This window comes from Cryptomeria japonica, chromosome 2 (genome assembly GCF_030272615.1).
Source record: "Cryptomeria japonica chromosome 2, Sugi_1.0, whole genome shotgun sequence".
NCBI lineage: Eukaryota > Viridiplantae > Streptophyta > Pinopsida > Cupressales > Cupressaceae > Cryptomeria > Cryptomeria japonica.
Genome location: NC_081406.1, coordinates 311,957,759 through 311,979,856, shown reverse-complemented (window position 1 = coordinate 311,979,856; position 22,098 = coordinate 311,957,759).

Below are 22,098 nucleotides of genomic sequence, written 5' to 3'. Positions count from 1 at the left end.
TATGAATGGCGAACCAATCTTGGGTAGATCAATAACAAGCCATGATGGGAATGGGTAAGTTTATTATGAATGAATAGGTTGTGAGTGTGTGCAAAGTGAAAGGATGAAAGTGAATCCTAAAGGAGGGAGGAGCAATGTCTCTACGCATTGCGCTGGTGACTCAGTTTTCACCATGGTACTTGCCCAGGGCGCCACCGAAGTGGTTTTCACCGTTGGATGAAATTATTTCTCTTTACTTTTTTCGATTTTTCAATGTTTTTTGTTTTTTGTGTTTTATAGTTTTTTTTTGTATTTTTGAAATTTTTGAATTTTTTTGTATTTTTGAAATTTTTGATTTTTTTTGTATTTTTGATTTGTTTGATTTTTTTATTTTTTTTGAATTAGGATACTCTGAAGAGCTATGTGTAAAACCTGCGAAGGTGCATGTTGTTGATAGGATCCTCCAAAGGTTCACCTTCTGTAGTTGAGAGCTGATATGCCCCAGATCTATATGTTGTTGTAATGATGTAAGGACCAAGCCAATTTGGTTCGCACTTGCCCTTCTTCTCTCTGTCTTGCTGATTTTTGGGGTTTTCTCTAAGAACCAAATCACTTACCTCAAATGTGCAAGGCTTGACTTTATGATTGTAACTGCATTGTTCCTTGACTGAATGATGTGTAGCTTGAGTGACTGTCTTCCTTGATGAAGGAACTGAGATAGAATTACTAGTGTGTGGACTACACAGGCCCATATGCGTGTCACCTAAAGAAGTTTGGGCATCCCTGACAACAAAGTCCCTCAAGGAAGTTCCATTAAAGCTCTATGATGTATCGCCAGAAGGGGATGGATGTGTGGAACACGTGGATGAGTTATGAAGGCTTATGATTGCAAAAAGGAGTGAAAGTAGGATAGCATGATGGAGACTTAGGATCAACAAGTCTATTTTTTGACTTAAAATTGTAGGAATTTTGCCCTCGGTTATTTTGGTATTAGGGGAGATCATCTCTTGTTCTTTTTCTTTCATAGGATTTTTATCCTTGACTTTGATTTTTGCAGAGTCCAATAGCTTTTGATTTTGATTTGAACTAAAGGACTTTTCTTTAGTTTTAACATTTAGATTTTTCTTTACAAAGCTTGATTTTTGATCCCCAATTAGTAAGGGCTTTTGTAATTCTTGTTGATCCAAGTCTGGAAGTGTAGTGGAAATGGAATGAGTGGATGAAACGGTAAAGCTATGTGAGTTGTCAAGAGGGCTGGTGATATGCTCAATAGATTCCTTTTTGGAACCATTCTTAGGACTATTGATATCAAGAGATGCTTGCACCCCTAGAGGAGATTTGCATTCAAACTTAGTAGCCACAACACTAGGTGGTTCACACCCAATTCCTTGGCATTGCAAATTTTTTGTAGGTTGTTCTTGTCGACTGAATACCTTAGCAGATAGTGGGAGTTGATCAACATGGAATATATACTCACCACATCCCATGTCTTTAAACTTGAACTTTTCTTCGATCTCTGCTTGTTTTGATGTAGAAGCTTTTAATGATTCTGGATCCACATATGCTGAAGATGGAACAACTTCTTGATTAGCTGGAATTGTTATTTCTAATCTAGGTTGCAGATTGTTGCAATATATGAATGGATTTGGGTCAACATTAACTGTTATTTCAACTCCATTGTGAGGAAACTTAATGCATTGGTGATATGTAGATGGGACTGCCCTCATCTCATGAATCCAAGGACGTCCTAGTAATATGTTGTATGTGAGATCAAGGTCTAGGACTTGACAAACCACATCCTTTGTAACTGGCCCAACTCTGAGAGGTAAGGTGATTGTTCCCTTGGATGAGCGTTGTTTGTCATCATATGCCTTGATGGTAATTTTGTTTGTAGAATTCACAGCTTTATCAGAATATCCCAATTGTTTAATAGTGCTCAATGTACAAATGTTTAGACCTGCTCCTCCATCTATCAGGACTTGTTTTATTCGATGTTTGTGTATGAAGGCTTCAATGTGTAATGGTGCATTATGTGGCTAACTTACGGAGGCGTCATCGACTTCTATGAATGTAAGGGAATGTGGAATGGAAAGGTATCCCACCATGGCTTGAAACTGGTCCACTTTCAGATCAGTAGGAACAACAGTTTCTCTCAAGATTTTGTCAAGAATGGATTTATGTGCGGGGGATATGCGCAAGAGTTCAAGTATGGAGATGAGTGCAGGTGTCTTCCCTAACTGTTCTACAAGGTCATACTCGGGTTTGGTTGATGAGGAAGCGGTGTTCTTGGCTGGAGCACCCTGCAAAGTGAGTTTACCTCGGCGGGTTGTAACATGACATTCAGAGGTAGGTTCAGAAGAAGATCCAACGCCTTTCAGAACGATCTTGGGTCTCTAGGTAGAATTCTCAGAGGTTTTGTCCTTGATGATAATGGTAGAGACATAATTGTCCATTGAGATGTGATTGATGGTTGAATCATAGTTATAAGATGCTCTGGTATAGTTGGTTTGGTCATCTGTGACTTTAGCTTTTCCTTTATCATGCTTTAGGAATGGTTCCTTAAACATTTCATGTTCTTGATTGGATGAGTGCCCTTCAATCTCAATGTCACCCCTATCAACGAGATCTTGTATGATGTTCTTAAGTCGATGGCAATTTCCTATCTTATGACCCTTGCTCTTATGAAATTCACAATATTCATCATCATTCCACCAATTTGGTTTAACCTTTGGTTCATATGGAGGAAAATATGGAATAGTGATTACCTTGTTTGCCACTAGCTTTTTGAAAACTGACTCAAGTGGTTCTCCTAATGGAGTGTACTTCCTTTGTGATTTAGAAGTTGTTTGAGTATTCGCCTGATTTGATCCAGAAAAAATGAATTTGGGTCGCACTGTATTGGCATCAACAACACCATCATTGACTGTGTTCTTGTTTTTATTCCAAAATCTTGGCTTGTCTTTTCCTTTAAAGTCATCTTTGTTTTCCTTGAATATTTTAATGACTCCTTGTTCAATTAGAACCTTTTCTGTTGCTAAGCCTTTTTCAATGACGTCCTTGAAGGTGGACAAACAAGCTTTCCTTAAGTCATAACCAATCTCTTTGTTAACATTTTGGGTGAACATTTCTACCATTTATTTTTGTGGAATTTCACAAGAGCATCTGCTAGCTAGATTCCTCCATCTTTGTAAAAATGATGCAAAAGACACTCCCTCTTTTTGCTTGGTGTTGCACAAAGTAGTGACTGATATGTCTATCTCTATATTGTAGGAGAAATGTTGAATAAATGCCTCTGCTAAGTCACCCCATGACTTAATTCCAAGTGGAAGTTGGGAGAACCATTCCATAGCTTGATCACCTAAGCTTTGTGGGAATAATCTCATCAAATATGTCTCTTCTGAAGCTACCTCAATGCAAGCTGTGAAAAATTGTCTTATGTGTGCCTTAGGATCCCCTTTTCCTCTATACTTATCAAACTTAGGTGTCACAAAGTATGTAGGAAAAGGAGGCATTGGAATGCTCTTGTCAAATGGATAAGGACATATGTCTCTCATTGTGTATGTTGGCTTCGGTGTATTTATGTCCTCTATTTTCTTTTGTAAGTCCCTGATTTGTTACTCCAAATTGTTCTTAGGTGGAGATCGACTTCTTGGACCATACCCTATGCTTGAGGCACCAATTGGAGGAGGAGCATGTTGCATATATGGATGATATTGATCATACACATGTTCATATGGAGGAGGTCTATAGTGATGCTGCATATATGGACCACTTGGTATAGATTCATGTTGAGGAACACAATATCTATTTTGTCCATGTATACCATACTCTATAGGCATGTCATGTTCTAATGTGTTGCCCCCAGATTTGACATGGGGTTTCCTTGTGTCCAAATTTTGAGCATGCATTTGAATATCCAATTGCTTTGGTGGTTGATCCTTAGCATTGATATGTGATTGAGCATATTTCTCTGCATAAGACTTCCATAATGGTTTGTGAAGGTGAGTATCATATGCTTGACCATGTGTATGTGGGACCTCTGGTTTTTGAAACAAAGATGATGGTGATTCAGGCACAAGATGTGGTCTTCTATTGCCTCCACTATTAGGCCTCCTTTGATCCATGTTGGAGTGAGGTTGTTGCAAAGGTCGATTTTCCATTATTTGAGACATGTCAAAATCATGAGGTATCTTGGCTCCACTTTGTGCCATCATTTGTAAGAAGTATTGTCTATCCCTCCTCATTATTTCCTCAACCAATCGATTGAAACGAGGATCCATAATGGATTCTTCCACATCTGCTGAATGTACTGAAAATTTGTCCATATCATCATTGTGTGTATCATTGTTGTTTGTACTGTCCATGTTCTCAACATTTGGAATGTTTCTATAAGCATCCATGTCAGGTAATGTAGTATGATCAGAATTGAAAAAGATATCATTGTCATACTCATAGGAGCTCATGTTTGCGGACTCTTGAGCCTCTTTAGTTTCTCTCCTATATTTTTGAAGACGAGTTTCAACCATGAACTAGGTATTGATCGAGATGTGTGAGACTAGATGAAAATGGAAAAAGTATGGAAGACCAAGGGTTGGATGGAATGTAAATGAATCTGAAGTGTACTTGCAATGTCCAAAGTATAAGACCAAGTATGTATGTAGTAGAGTAGGTGTGGCTTCCAAAGAGAGGATAGTTTCTCTTGATGAGGTAAGTTGACCTTGACTCTAAGTAAGACCAAATGAAACCCAAAGGTGATAGACCTTGATGAGGGACCACTTAGCAAAATGTTGTTGTATGTAGTATGTTGACAAAGTATGATGAGGACAAGCAAGTGACCTTTTGACTCAAGTTTAGACAAATGTAAATTTAATGCAAGATGTAAAGCAATGATGGACTTTGTGAGACCCAAAGACAAGTTGAATGCTAGATGAAAACCTGGAGAAACAACCTAGGAAGCCCAAGAATTCCGAAACTGATTGCTCTTGTTTGCTGGACTGTAAAATTTTTCCAATTTGTGAAGTTGTTGGTTGTGACCAAATCTGAATGTTTGACTATTTTTCATGACAAGAGGACACAATGTTGATGAGGACTCAATGTTTGCAAGTGTTTAGACTCAAAATGACTCCAAGAAAAGTGTGTTGTTTGATGTAAAAATGTTTTGCATACACTTGAAGACACAAAAGACACAATGTTTTGCTGTTTGATCTTGAATGTTTTGAATGTTTAAAATAATTCAAACACAATTCTTATGGCTGGCCAAGACAATAGTTGTTGATCCCACATGAGGTTTTACCCTCGAGGCTATGCTATTCAAAGCGGATACTTAGATGTTTGACCTCACTGGCTCCACCCTCGGCACTCACTTCTCGGGTCAGCCAAGCATCAGTCCCCACGAAAACTCCCCGTGGCGAACTTTGTATCTCTACTAAGAACTGTATGTGTGTGGGCCGCTACCAAAGGTCTGACCTCTTGCCCCAACAACTAGAAGAATTTTGGCTTCTAAAACAAAAAGGTGCTAGTAAGGGCATCCACTCGTGTGGCCATACATGTGACACTTTCAGCTCTGTAAATATAGAAGGCTCCCAGCCGGTAGGGGTTACACCCTACAACTGATCAAATAAATTTGATCAAACGGGTTTATGGGGAGACATAGTGTCGGTATGAACTAATCAGCACACGTTATTCATAGTTTTCACCATGAGTACAGTTATTTATAGTGGTTTGGAAGAAGATGGGTTTTCCTCGCTACCACTTGGGTCATTCTCTTCTCACTAGTAGTCTTAATGACCACACGGGAATACAGGCCCTCTAAAGATTAAACAAAAAGAGCTTATTGCTCAAGACACAAAAGACAATGATTCAATTTTAGTGCACCAATTGAAGTGTTTGCTAGTCTATAAAAACAAGGCACACAATAAAAATCCAAAAACCCTTGCCAAGGACCTACAACAAAGATTTATTAGTAGTTTGGATTGTTTGAAATAATCACTCTTTCCTGCAAGCACACAAGTTAGGTAAATTTTAGATCCAAAAGACTTTGTGAAATAGGGGCCTTCAACAATGAATTTTGTTGACCAATTCAAAGATCTAATTCATCATAAAAAAATACCACCTATAAAATTTCAAGAGATTTCCAGAAATGTAACAAAATCCAAAAAATTTGCTAATTTGCTCCAAAAATTAATTTTTTATGAAAAATCATAAAAAATTCATATAAAATGCAAAATCGATCCAAAAAATCTAAAATTTTTACTGGAGAGTCTTGATGGTCTTCCAACCTACATAAAAAAATTTATGCAACAAATCCAAGCAGTTTGTGAGATATGAGTAAAATAATGCAAAACCCTAATTTTCAAAGATTTGATTTTTGAGGAATTATTTTGCATCAAATTTAAAATCACAAAGAATAGATCATGTGTATAATTCTGAGAGATTTACAAAAATGTAAAAAAATCTGAAAAATTCGCTAATTTTCTCTCAAAATTAATTTTTTATGAAAAATCATAAAAAATTCATATAAATTGAACAAGTGATCCAAAAAATCTGAAATTTTTACTGAATCATTTTGATACTTTTCCTGATCTGTAAAAAAAATTTGATGCGAAAATTTGAAGCCGTTTGTGAGATCAGATCAAAATAAGGAAAAACCCTAATTTTTAAAGATCCAATTTTTAGGGAAATGTTTTGAATCAAAATTAAAATCACAAAGAACAGATCCTATGTATAGTTCTGAGTGATTTCCAAAAATGTAAGAAAATCCAAAAAATTCTCTCATTTGCTCTCAAAATTAATTTTTTTATGAAAAATCATAAAAAATTCATAGAAAATGAAAATTTGCTCCAAAAACTTTGAATTTTGTATTGAGAGCTCCTGATACTTTCTTCAACCTGCAAAAAAAATTTGGCGCAAAATTTCCAAGCCGTTTGTGAGATATGATCAAATCTCTCCAAGATCTTGATTTTGTGTCCAAAACCCTAGCTGCACAAGGTTATTCTCCAAATTGTTTTACAAAACAACAATATAGGGTTAGAAAAATCTAGTAAAAAAAAACACAGATCTAACAAAAATCCATGTCCCACAGGGCGTGCCAAAATGTTTATAGTGAAAATGGATAACAATAATAACGATATTGAAAGGCTAAATGAATTCAACCACAAAACCCTAGCCTAACAACAACAAGGATCCACCATAACATATGGAGATTACCTAAGACAATGCAAATCAAATGAAATCACAAATATTATACCATCATATGTCCAATAGGGTTTGGATCTCCATTCTTCCTATCTCCATTGATCTTGTTTGATGTATTTGCTCTCAAATTTTATGTGCACAAGAGCTCAACAAAGAATGGAATGTGGTTGCAAGTAGGATCACCTATGTTCAAAAGCGTAGTGTAGTCAAGTAGTCAATGGGGGGTTTGCATAGATTGATTAGGGTTGATAATGAAGGAAACATCTCCTTATATAGAAGACACTATAAGAAATGGAGGGATAAGATTGAGAGGTGTAAAAGAGGTCGGCTATGATTAGAGGGTAGGTAAAAGAAATAATAAAATAATGAAAGGGGTAGGTAGTGTATGAATTAAGAGATGAATGACATGTGTCATGGGTAGAAAAGGTTAATGAATTAATTAAATAAATAAAGATTTATTTAATTAATAGAAGAAGTGGGATTAATTAAATAAATAAGATATTTATTTAATTTAGGAAAAGGATAATTTAAATAAATAAATGTATTTATTTAAATGAGAAATAAGGCTAGAAGAGGATAAATGAATTAATTAAATAAATAAAGATTTATTTAATTAATAGAAGAATTAGGCTAAAATAATTAAATAAATAAAATATTTATTTAATTAGACATGATAATTTTAGGTGTCTACAATACCAAGGGTTGACGAATGACCCTAAGCAAAGTAAAGACGTGAGTTAAGAGTCTTGATCGACTCAAAAGGATTAGGCAAAAGGTACTTGGAGAGGATTAATGATGAGCTCTAAATGTAATTTCACAAGGAATGTAACCGTAACGCGAGGTTAAATTGGATTAGAGGATGATTGGATTTTAATTTTGATAATTGATTTGATAGTGGAGGGAGATTGATTTGATGTGCTAAGTCCTTGGGAAATTTTGTTAGGGTTTCAAGTAGATCCAAAGCAAATATGAACTAACAATTATATGCAGATTTAAATACAAAAGATAAAGGAATAAAATAGGACACAGATAACACAGAGATTTAACGTGGTTCACCTAGAATGGGTTACGTCCACCATACACAACCGTCCAATCTTTCTTATTATCCAGCAAAAATAGTACATCAATATTACAATGCCTTAAGCATCCCAATCACTTATAACATGCATTTTTAGGGCAACAAACAAAGTCGACCTTTTTAGGGTTTTATTATTCATGTTTTCATGCATTTCAAATTATGTCTTTGATTTCATATACTTCCATGTTTGATTTGCATGCTTATTAACTAATCCACCTCATAGGTCTTTTTCCCCTCTTCAATGTTTCTAATATTGACAAACATATTTATGCTCCAATAACAAGTAATAATGGTTACACAATGGGTGTAGGTTAAGTAAAAATTACAATGTAGGGCAAAAGGGGAAACAAATCAGCTAGAAGGCACACAATTAGAGTCACTTGTGGGGGGCACTTCATTGATACATAGTTTGTTGAGGAAGTGACTACAATCCCCAACCTAGAAGTAGTATTGTTGATTTTGTAGAAGAAATAACTAGCACAACTCATGTTGATATCAATTTTGAACGACCTTTTAGCATTGATGAATCATGTAATGTGCAGCTGGAGCCCTCATCTATACCCATTAGACAATGGTTGATCATTGACATAGAAAGTGCAATTGCTAGTATCGAAGATAATAACATTTCAATCAAGGTTGCAACAATAAAATGGGGTATTCCCATTTGAGGTTGTGGTTGGTGGGAGTTACATCCATGGAGGGGAGGAGACCACATACTATTTTATCCAAGGAGGAAGAGGCTTAAGTTGTTCAATGATGCAAGGACATGGCTAAAATTAGCCACAAACTTCAAATCAATCAACTATAATCTATTGTTGCCTAAATAATTAGAAGTAGGACTAACATGTTCACAAATGAGATGTTAACAAGGTCATGGTGGGTAGGTTTTTTTAATAGAGGAACCCATATTTGACAATCAGAACAACCAATAGAGTGGACACCAACAAAGCAATTATGCTTCAACCTTCTATCGTGACATCATTTTATGACAACCTAGACAATATGTACAACCTACGCCACCATGGATCAAGTAGAAATTGGAACTACGATGAACGTGGTGTGCAAGGTGTTAGGAACTATGGAAATAGAGTGATTACCAAATTGGGTTTGAGATGTGTACCATATTTAATCTCAAAAAGTAGAGAGTGGATCATAGTGTTAGCTTGTGTTAATGTAGTTGGGAGCAATATGCCTAGGTTTTACTTGTTTAAATTGAAGAGGCACATGAGAAAGTACATTTCCAATTGTAAGCTACAGGCATGCATGACAACCCAAAAACATGCATGGATGACAAATAAATTATTTTCTAATTGTTTAGAATATTTTGTAGCATTGATCCTCTGTGGGGTTTCACTCGCGCACAAGGCCCTTCTTATCTTCGATGGTCATGGCAATCATGCAGCCTTCGAGATAACAAAAGAATCAAGGCATATAAGAATAGGCTTGATGACCCTACCTACACATACCGACCACAAGCTACAACTACTGGATGCCATATTTTTCTCTCCTTTCAAGAATTACTTCAAATAAAAAAGAATTGTATGGATGACAAACAACCCCCAAATTGAAATTAGACAGGAAAATTTGGCAACTCTTGCAAATAAAGTATTCAACAAGACATCAATACCATGCAACATTATAAGTGGCTTTTGTAGAACTATAATTTAGCCATTAAAAATGGGTTTGCACTTGACAAGGATATGAGGCCAGGTGAGGCCTTCACTATTTAAGAGGATGTACAAACTACTGGAATAGAGAATGATGTAGTTACAATAGATGATAATCTGCTGTACATTGTAATAAAGACCTACATGTAAAAGTATGGTTACAACGAGGATTAAATTGATGGTTTTGTGTGATATTATAATGCATATAATGATCCAATTGAAACGAACAACGTAGAAATCCTTAATGTTTTAAAATAAATATTCAATGAGACTACATAGACAACATCACAAGGTCTGAATTAGCTTCCACAAGCAAGCCAAGCAGAAATCCTTGATGTTCAAACAACCTATAGTGAGGGTATAAAAACTATAGAAGAAGGTTTGAGTTTTCTAGCACAAGATAGCCAACCAAAATGGTTAATGGAAGCACGAACAAATATTGGAGTACAAATGAATATCATTGAGGATGAAGTCACCCTTTCAATTTCATCCCCACCACAAATTAATTCATCAAAGGTCATTCATTGCTTTATGAATGCAACACTTGGGACTAGCAAAGTGGTGTTGATGGTGTTGATTGTGAAGATGAAAATGGCATAAGTGACCAAGAGTTGAGTTTGTTGGCAACAATAATGAAGGAAAACTGAGAGGGGGGGTGAATCAGTTTTCACCAAATTATTAAATTTAACCACAAATGCAAATCTGATAAACTGCAACAATAAAGATAAGCAAATAGATAGCACAACACACAACACCATGATTTTGATGTGGAAAACCCAGTTAAGGAAAAAACCACAGTGGGAGCCTACCCACAATAAGATGATACTTTGCAGTAGTATGTGAATATATTACAATGGGGAATGCACCTGCATTCAGGCTCACTGCCTAGAGCTTACAACTCAAGATACAATAACCCATAAAGCTACAACCTTTAGGGAAGGTTCACTACCTTATAAGGAATTATCATTGACTTACAAAATGTTTGGACAACAATCCAAAATCAAATGAACTTCAATAACAACATCTTCTAATGCCTGATGATAGTTTCAGTTAAGAAAATATGTTTGCTCTCCATCACTCCAAAACTCTACTCAATACACCATACCAAAATATGAATCCTTGTTCACACATACATCACTCTCTGATAATGCAAACACAACCTTTATACCTAAATTACGTGACTATGACACCTATTTATACAATTCATCAACCTTGACAACAAGGTTGGCTAAACCTTCAATACCTAATTATAAAATTACATCACACGATACAAATATTGACCACCAGACTAATATAATGATATACATGATATAACATGGACCTACTTAAAATCTCCAAATACACAACACCACTAGAAAATCTCGCCAAGATCAAGTGCAACACGCTACACCACCAGGAATACCGCATAACACGAAGAACATCACAGGTTCAGCAAAATCACCCAAAAATTGCACAATGATCAATGCAGATCATCAGAACAAATAGGACATAATTAGGAAACACCAACAATCATATTAAAATCATCAGTAACAACTGTACCGACACCACTTATTAAATATTCATTGATCAACATTTGAACTTCAAAAACACTCAAATAGCAGCAATTGTCACAAAGAAAGATAACCTATGGAGCACCAAATCATGAACCATCTGTAATGAAGATACCCAAGGCCATCCCAAACAATATCCCAAAAAATCAGCTCAAGATTTGATCACACCAAAATACACCAGAGGAAATGTCGAACTTTGCAAAGCACCAAACTACAAACCGGATCATATGATATGACCAATTAAGCTTTCCAGACCATTGAAACTAGTACAAAAAGATGTAATGACATTAGAAATATTCCATATACCAAACCATAATCCCGATAAACCAATTTGAAATCACCGGAGAAATAAATCACGAAAATATGTTGACATCAATGACAACAACATATCCTAGCAGCAACAATGCCCAACAGAGTCCATGTCATGCACCCAAGAGGCTGGGCAACAAATGACAAGCTCAACCAACACATTCTTGAGAGTTCCAATGCAGAGGATGTCTCAAACATGATGGGAAGTTCGTTAGGGAGTGCTTCATCTTAGTAGGCAGTCACAAATATTAACATTTGATGCCTACATTGAAGTTCTTAATGAACAAGAGGCATAAAAGAAGAGAAATAAGGATTTGCAATAGTATGAAAAGGATCAGATGACTAAGAGGAAGGTAGAATGTGAAGCAAACTAGATAGAAAAGGAAGCAATTAGGTTGGAGAAGAAAGAAAGAAAACAAGAAGATGAGGAGGAGATTTATAAAATGACAGAAAGCGATTAGATAAGAGAAGGCCAATGTTGCTTGAGAATAAAAGGTAAGTGAAAGGAAAGTAAAAAAGACTGAGAAAAATAAAAGCAAGAGTACAATGAGGACTTTTCTATACCCCCAACACACAGTTTTGTTTGATATGTTGAACATCTTGTCCCTAGCCTTTGCAACTATCAATAGTATGCAAGTTGGGACTACCTTTGTCTTCTTAGACTAATTGCAACTAAATGTAGATGCAAACCAGACATTTCTTTATCATATTGCAAATTGCCTACAAACCTCTCCTAACCATCTAACAGTGCATACAAGTGGACTAGAGTGTGTTGCCTCCAAATATGTGACACCACCTCCTTTTGTTGGTCATATGGAGAATCGATTAAGTTTGTATAGAATGTGGATTTTTTATTGATGTAGCAACATATTTTGAGGATCTACTTTGCAGAGAAAATTAGATCTTTCTAGTGCAAACATGTTGATTTTGTGCAATCTATATTTGCAGTTCAAGATAAGATATAATTACGATATGATTATAAAATGTGATGATTTTGTCATTATTAAATTTGAAACATCACATTTGTAACAGGTGCAAGGAAATGAATATAGGATTTCAGTAATATGTTGATGTGTTTGTAGTATGTTTCAACCATGAATTTTATGTGGTATCACCTAATTCCACTATGTTTTAGTCATAGGTTTTTTGGAGTATTACTTAATTTCTCTACATTTCAATCACATGTATGTTATGGTTATAGTTCATCAAATATATTTCAATCATATTTGTTATGACAATACACTATATGCATAATTATTTTCTAAATTTGTTTCTTGTAGCCATATTGTATGTGCATGTGTGCATGTACGTGTACGTGTATGTGTATGTATGTATGTATGTATGTATGTATGTATGTATGTATACATACGTATATACATACACACACATACACATACAATTATTTATATATACATTGAGTGAAATAGATAACAAACAAATAACAATAGAGAACAAACATATAATAATAGATAACAACACACCACATACCAACAAACATATAATAATAGATAACAACACACCATATAACAATAAACATATAACAAGAGATAACAATATATACACTAAGTAAAATAGATAACAAACATATAACAATCGATGACAACACATTTTGTTTACTAGGTCAAGTAAATTTGTGAATACTTTACCTGTGGTTAACATTTGGTGTCTTCTATTTAATTTTAAGAAGTCTTTGCATGCCTACCAAAATAGTTTGATGCAACTGAGAATGTAACATGCATACATCTAATCATCCAAACAAATATGCATTTGTAACAATAATAAATTTGTGAACATAATAGATCACAAAGACATAACAAAAAAAAGAAAAAACACAATTATATAAAAACCACAATGCATTTAGAGCAAAAGCTCCCAATATAGTCTAGTGTGTTAACAAGCACAGTTTGCTTGATATGTTGATCATCCACATACTCGATTCAGCTCTCAATGAGATCTTGCATGCCTACAAAAAAAACTATAATAATCAGGGGTAGTAATGTTCCCACATCAAATAATCCTTACAATATGCATAAAAACAAAATTGTATATAAGAAAAAGAATGCACATATATAAGAGTTATGATTGGAGCATTATATTATATGATATTTTGATCTTCAAATTTTCACATCATTCATGTTTGTAAAGATAAACTATAGCAAATGAAACAATACATGTACACACACGTGTGTGCATACACACAAAATTATAGTCATAATTTTCTCAAGCCATACTGTATACAAAATTACAAAATTTGAACCATATGAAATTCAAGAACTTTTTTTTATCTTCTCCTGGTGTACTTCCTAGAAGTCCCCCTTCTTGAATGTCCATTTATTTCTTTTCTTCAAAGTGTCCTCCACAAATCCACGACGAAGGTCCTCCTCCCACTCCTACACTTATTCCTTAATGAATTGCCACCTTACGAGTGCTTCTACTTGACACCCTTCTTTGTCGGATGATGCCTTCTAGAAAATGAAATGGTGACGGTAGTGGATTGAATTCTAGGGAATCCAACCAATCACCTCCATTTTCTCTAAAACCATGTCTTGGCACTGCAATTACAATGAAAGCATTCAGTATCCAACACTATTATTAGCTCATGTAGGTCTCCATCACTTTCATAATGTCCTCGTTCTCTCCCAACTCAGGGCTCCATGCCAAAAACATCGAGGTGACATTCGTGTTGGTGCGATATTTGTATTTTTCTTTCAAGAAATCATCACTTAAAAGCATTTACCCCTTGGTAAAAGAAAGGGTATTCAAATATAATTTTTTTTTTGACTAGCTATCACTAATGGTGCCTCAGAAATTCATTTGTTACTTTCTTGTCTAGAGGCAAAAATTCACTTCCATTTTCACTCGGTTCTTTGCCCTTCAACACCCTTTACAAATAATGAATTCACCTTGCATTACTCACCACCTCATTGAAATGAGTGATCTCGTTTCCTAACAATTCCCCATCATAAATGGTGGCCTTTTTCATACATTTCAAGTGTCTTGTCACTATTAAAGGTGCTTGCTTACCTCATCTCCCAAGGGCCATCGTACAACTAGCTCCTCCCAAATTATGCCTCAAAAATTGTTTATATGCACATCATTATTGCCCTAGTTTAAAGATGTCACCCACTTGGAGAGAGTGTCAGTGTTTGAGTTTGCCTCTCTAAATACATGGGAGAGTTTAAAATTTTGAAATGATGATAATTTTTTCACGTATTTTCTTGATTGTCATGTTTAACTTCCATGCTTGAGTGAAGCCATTTTTTATCGCATTTAAAATAATTTGAGAATTTCCTCAAGATGGAGATGCTCAATGCCTAACCTCTTCACAAAGTTTATAGCAGGCAAAGCCGCCATGAATTTATAATCATTATTCATTCTGATGCTCAATGCCTAACCTACTTGCCAAGTTTACAACGGGCATCACTGCCATGACTTTAACATCCTTATTTATTCCATCCTCCAATTTATGTGTTCCTATAGCTATAGTATTCTTGCTCTAGTGTTGGGCTATACATCTTGCTTGAGGGCCCCAAGTTTCCTCTTGATGGTCTGTTGAAGTTGATCTTGATCCATCCCTTCTTTGACTTTTACCAAAATATTGTTGAACCCAAGGAAGGACTAAGAGGGGGGTGAATTAGTCTTAACAAAAATGAATGCAAAACATAAACAATTAATCAACAACACATATCCAACACATGAACACCAAGATTTTCTACATTGAAAACCTAAACAGGGAAAAACCATGGTGAGCACCTGCCCACAAAATATATATATCCACTATGTATATCAAATTATAATGGAGTTCACTTCTGTGGACTTTCAGACCAAGGCTAAGTGCTCTTGGAGCAAGATATGAAAAGAGGACTTGCAAACCTAAAGCTAACTGCAATAGGGCAAGATACAAAAAGAGGACTTGCAAACTTGGAGCTAACTACAATAGGGCAAGATACAAAATGGATTTGAAAAGAAGGATCTCTTGATGATGAAGTTGTCCTTGAACTTTGCATCAAGCGACCAACATCAAATCACATGACTTGGACCTCAACTAAAAACAGTTTGTCTCATACCTCTACCATAGTCTCAAACAACTCACATATCATTCAATCACATCTCTTCTTCTCTACTCTGAATTTCGTTGATTATCTTTACATCACATACTTTCTCTCATCCTCTCTTCCACACATTTGCACACCTTATCCACAACAATCTCTTCTCACACATCATTCTTTATATACAAGATAGATCATCAAAGCTTGAACTATGTCAACTTGAACAAAATATACCCTTTGGACCAAAAACACACATGATGATCCACTCTAGTAGAAAGAGGGTACCAAAACACATCTTCCAAAGATCAATTCACCGATCCACAATAATTGAAATATAACTAACATCATATCAGCACACAACACATCCACATAAGCAATTAATGATCAAAACATATTCTCCAATGCAAATAACTCTAATCCGAGTCTCCACACACTACGGTGAGACCCATAACACATCAAATTACCTCCCACAAAACATATCTCCAGACCCAAAGATATGTCTAACATAGAATATCACAACTAGGTATAAATAATGCCATAGCATTCGGAGAAAGCAAAGATATTTATAGACCACCAAACCAACACATCCATAATGCCAAAAACATAACCAAAGAAGATAACAATATCAAACAATGTCAACAAAACTTTTCGGAACCGAGCACTTCCGAAACCACCAACACAACAAAATATCTCTGCTCCACAGACTTTCTGAACCAACAACTATCTGGAACAACAAGTTTGACATCAATCACAACAATATTTACTTCCAAAAACTACATCCCTTGATTTTGATTGATTTGGATCAACTCAAATATGCCCATAAAGTAGGCGTACTTGTTCTTATCCTTATCCTTGACAAAAAAGTGGATTTTATGCATGGACACTTTCAACCATGCATAACTAATAATATTAGATTGAGATAGAGAAGTGAAGATATAATTAACATTAAATAATAATGAATATTTAATTGATGATAGGAGAAAAATAAATAAAATAATTTATTTATTTATTTTTAAAAGAGATATATTTAGAATATCAACTTATATAAAAAACAATAATAAATTTTTTTTTTTCTTGTCATGCATTTAAGTATCACGAACACATCAAATTAAAAGCTTATAATTTTAAATTGATGGATGTTTTTGCATACATATGTGAGTATTATACACCTTCGACGTAATAAGATAATAATAATTTAATCTTCATAGTTTTTTTGCTTTTGTAATAAGTTTAATAAAAATATAATAATAAGAATGTATTAAAATATAATAATAATTACGTCAAATTATGCCGAAGTTGTATTATATGCAAAAACATACTCAAATGTTAGGTTTAATTATGAAGCCATCCAAGATCAATATGACTAAAGGAAATCAATACAAGAATCTAGAGATGAACATAAATCAACAACCCCTTAGCACTAAACTAGCACCCAAATCAAGTGAATTAGTGAACTTAGCACAGGGAGAGGTGAGGATTGTTTATATAACAAAATATGAGCATGTCAAATCAAGAGGAATAATAAATCCCAGTTGCCCAAAATAGGAGGGAGTTTTACTTACTCGATAAATGCCAAATATGTGGTTATGCCAACTCAGGTAAGGACAAACAAATGGTTATCGGAGGGGGATAATAAATCCAAAAGAGGGTGTGGCATTGAACTATTAAAAAGTAGGCATGAGTGACACATGCGATTGAAGAATTATAATATAACCTAAGCAAGCTTAATAATGCGTGTAGGAAAAAAAAATATCCCCTAAAATAAGGAAAATTAAAAACTACACTAACAAACCTCCTTAAGCATAGCTTAGGTGGGTGAAAAGACACAAAGATGGGTTCTAGCTACAAGGCCATGTTAGGTACCCATGTACACAACAATATCTCATAAATGGAGAAAAGGAAAAAATCCAGTGGGTCAAAACTTCTCCCTAAAAGAGAGAAAAGAAAATGAGTTTCCCAACACAAGAAAGAATGCCATTCAAGAAAGAAATCCCCTCTAAGATAGAAAAGATAAGAAGGACTATGTAGCTTTCCTCAAAGTAGTAAGATATACCAATGGTTGATGCTTAAAATTGGATGTAGAAGATAGACCACGATCATTGAACAATATTCCTACCTTTAAGAAGAAACAAAAATTAAGTTGTATAAATAACATCTTAAATTAATATGAAGGAAGAAAGTGCAAAATGTATGATGTCTTTGAATTTTTCTCATTTGTCTCCATGTTGACATCGAAAGTTGTCGCACTCAAATCAGGCGTTCTAGGAGACATTGATGAAGATGAAAATTCAAAACCTGATAGAGATGTATGTAGAACAAGATCCAAAGACTCTAGTGTCTCCTCAAAGATATAGATGCCTCCTCCAAATGTTGATCAAAAGTATCCACAGTCATGCCAAAGTGTGATGAATGATCATGTGGAGAAGGAACAACGAGATTCAAAGGTTCCTCCACAACAATTGAACAAGAATCAACTACATCAAAGAGAAGATGTCCATGCCATGAGTAGTGTCTCCCAAGTATAAAAAACGAGATTCCACAAACAAGCCTACAATGTCTGTAAAGTAGTTGTCCCATTAAAATGAACCTAGAAGATGATGTGTTTCCTACTGCACTAAATCACAAGTAGCCATGTATGTAGCAACACAAGTATCCTCATGAATAATTTAGTAGATGAATAAGAAGGAATGCAAGGTTTAAGAATTGGATCTGATGTGAGAATTCCCAAGTTCACGTAACCAAAGATCTCAAAATCAAAATTCACACTAGAAGTGTGTTCAACAACTAAAGCACAAGAACCATCATCAAGTGAAAAGTCTAAAAAAGTCTATAAATTGATGCATGATCAACCATCCCAATAGCAATTACCTCTTTGCTTTCCAAGTCTTGAATGATAACTAAGTCAAGTGTGAATTCCATAGTCTTCCGTATTCCACCATGGGTGATTCGATAGATGGAAAGAAGATTATCTTACAAATGAGGTACACACAAAATATAATTGAAGGTGCCAACTCCAATATCAATAGAACCTTTTCCAATCACACTCATGTAAGTGTTGTTTCTTATTATAATAGGTGGAATTACACAAGGCTCAAAAGAATAGAACTTAGGATACATGTAGAAGCCATATGGTGAGAAGCTCTAGAATCTAGGAGCCATCTCCCTGATTCACAACTTGTAGACGCACAAAGAGCTTTACCTTTGTTTTTAGCTGCTTTGGAAGCAAGTCCTGTGTGGGCTTTTACCTTATTAGATATTTGGTTGTTTTGAATAAGGAGAAGAAGTTAACTTGGACATTCTAGAAGGTATCTATCAATGTTGTTCCTCTTACGAAGATGTTTTAGTTCATCAATATCCTTGTTATAAAAAGAATGTTCATCATGTACAATCCTCTTGCATTATGAATAAACAAACTTCTCCTTCTTAGATGAATCATCTAATGAAGATGATTTATTTTGTACTCGATCTGGATGTGGCTTTTTCTTGAGTTTCTTTTGTATCTTATCAGTTTGTCTTGAGTCTCTCCATCGCTTAGGCTAGCTATCCAATAAGGCTTGATTCTTTTACGGCTTAATGAGACCCATAGAAAAAAGCTTCTACTTTTCATGTACTAACATCTTAGACAAAAGATGCAAATGGAGGCTTAATATAAGTTGATTCCATAGTTAGTCAATGAGTTTAAAAGCTAGAAATAAAAGATGCATATTCGAAACCAAGTTTTCTCAATACATTATAGACCAACTATATGTCCTTTTTCTTAATGCCACATTTTTTACATTGTGTTGTTAAATCATTAACTTTTGTTATGTAATCCTGGATGTTGTCAGAGTTCTTTGGATCAAGACTCATCAAATCATTATCAATCTAATAGACTCTAACTTCAACTGTTTTACCATATAATGTTTTAAACTTTTCTCAAGCTTCATATGGATTTTTATATTCTTGAATTTGAAACATAAGATTAAGGTAAACAAAACTACAAAGACATCCAAGAGATTTTGTTTGTTCAAGCATCCATTTTAGCCTTTTCCTTATCATCTATAGGTTCAACTACTTTTTCCTCGACATATGGAGTATATCCAAGTTCCACAAGGCATTCCATGCACGTTGATTCCAAGTTGCATAATTATAAGGTGTTAGTAAAGGAAACTTAGAATGATCCAGTTGTAGGAAAAGAAGAGCACAAGTAAGTGGATCAAAACACACACACACTAAGAGAGACCCACCCCCCCCCTTTTCACTCAATCAATAATCCCCCCAACAAAAAATGATTGTGGCACTTTATAACTAGTGCATTTACAATGCTGGAGATGTTTTTCAAAGTTTTATAATGTCCAAACATAGACTCAAATACTAAAAGTACCAAAATATCTCAGAATTAGAAACTCAAACTAGCACCAATTTGTAGTGCTAAAAAAAATATTCATTTCCAAAAAAAATCATCTCAATCCAAGGTCGTAGTTAAAGTTAGCGGTTTGAAGTTGCAAAAATGAGGATTGTCTTATAGATCCGATGAAAAACCTAATATTTTGGAAATGTGTGATCACTTGATAAAAAAATTACTCCACTGCGTAGAGATCAAAATCCCACCCCAAATTAAAAAAATTGCACTACCTCTGTATGATCGAGATATCGCATTCCAAAGTTCACATGTAAAATACAAAACTTCAATGAAAATGGGTGTAATTTTTTTTAAAACAAACTATTTCTAACAAATTTGGCCAATTGCTGCTAAATGTAAAAACTCCCCAACTATAGATGTCTCCAAATAAGTTTAAAAATTCATCAAAATTGGAAGCTTGCTACCTAGTTTTCAAAATTGCCAAATTAGATGCAACTGCTTAAACAACCACCAAATGTGACAATGACTCCAAATTTATAGTACATAGATCAAAACCTTGGTTTAGATGCCAAGGACAGTAGATTGCAAGTATGAATGTATAGGTTTCCAAAAAACTTTGAAATTTGTTTTAAAATTTTTTTATAAAAAAAATTAATAAAAAAATGCTTTTTGGTAGGGCGCCCAAGGCCACATCCCACACCTTTTAAAAAGGTTCATGTGAGGGTTTGAATCTACATAAGATGTGGAAGATGAGTGTTGAAATGGGGAATGGTGCCCAAGGATATATTTTGGTACAATTTAGGGGCTTGCACAATATAATGTGTAGGTACACATCTTTTACTATTTGATTTTTTTTTTTAATAAAAAAACTTTTAAATATAAAAAGTTACATTTTTTTTAACAATATTTTTTTAATGTAGATTTTTTTCTTTGAAACTCGTGTCATATCTTGTGCGGGTGGGGTCTTATGATACTGCCTACTAAAAAAAATGATTTAAATTTGACTTTCATGAAAATCAATGATTTGATAGTTGATTTTAACATTTTTGGACCTTTTGAGCATGATGATGAACTACGTTTGGCCTCAAAATTCCTCAAAAGATTAGTTACTCTTTGGATATGATGATAAAAGCTCTACTTCAAACCTTCACAAAATTTGCATTCGATGTCTGAATTGGACAAAAGAAAAAGAAAATTTGACTTTCTCAGCTGATTTGAAATAAATGATGAACTCAAATTTCTTCTAAGAATTTTCCAATATACATGCACTAAAGAGCAAGAGATAGGAACCCCCCATAAACTTCACTTCTTTCAAGCATTTCCATTTTTCAATTCCATCATCAGATGTGTGAGAAGAGCATACTTTGCTTTCAAGAACAAAATTACTCTAGATTCCTAAAAAATTGCCAACCTAAAACTCACAATTAGCTCTGATACCATGTTAGATTTAGTTGTGAAGACACCCAAGATCAATATGATTGAAGGAAAGAAAGGAAGTTTTTTAGAGATGAACAAAAATCAAAACTCCCTTAGCACTAAACTAGCACTCAAATTAAGTGAACTAGTAAACTTAGCATAGGGTGAGGTGAAGGTTGTTTATATAACAAAATTTAGGCACATAAAACCAAAAGGAATTATAACTCCCAATTGCCCAAAATATGAGGGAATTTTACCTTCTTGGTAAATTCCAAACACATGGTTGTGACGATTTAGGTAAGGACAAACAAATGGTTATGGGAGGTGATTAATTAATCCAAGAGGGTGTGTCATTCAACTATCCAAAAGTGGAGACTAAATAGTAAAACCTAAATATTTCAAATGGCGGAACCGGATCTGCAAAAATGGTTGGATGTTAATGGCGGAGCAGGAGGAAACACAGGCAAACGGACAGGGAGGCTAGGATCGGAGGAAGTCGAGATGGTGGTGGATC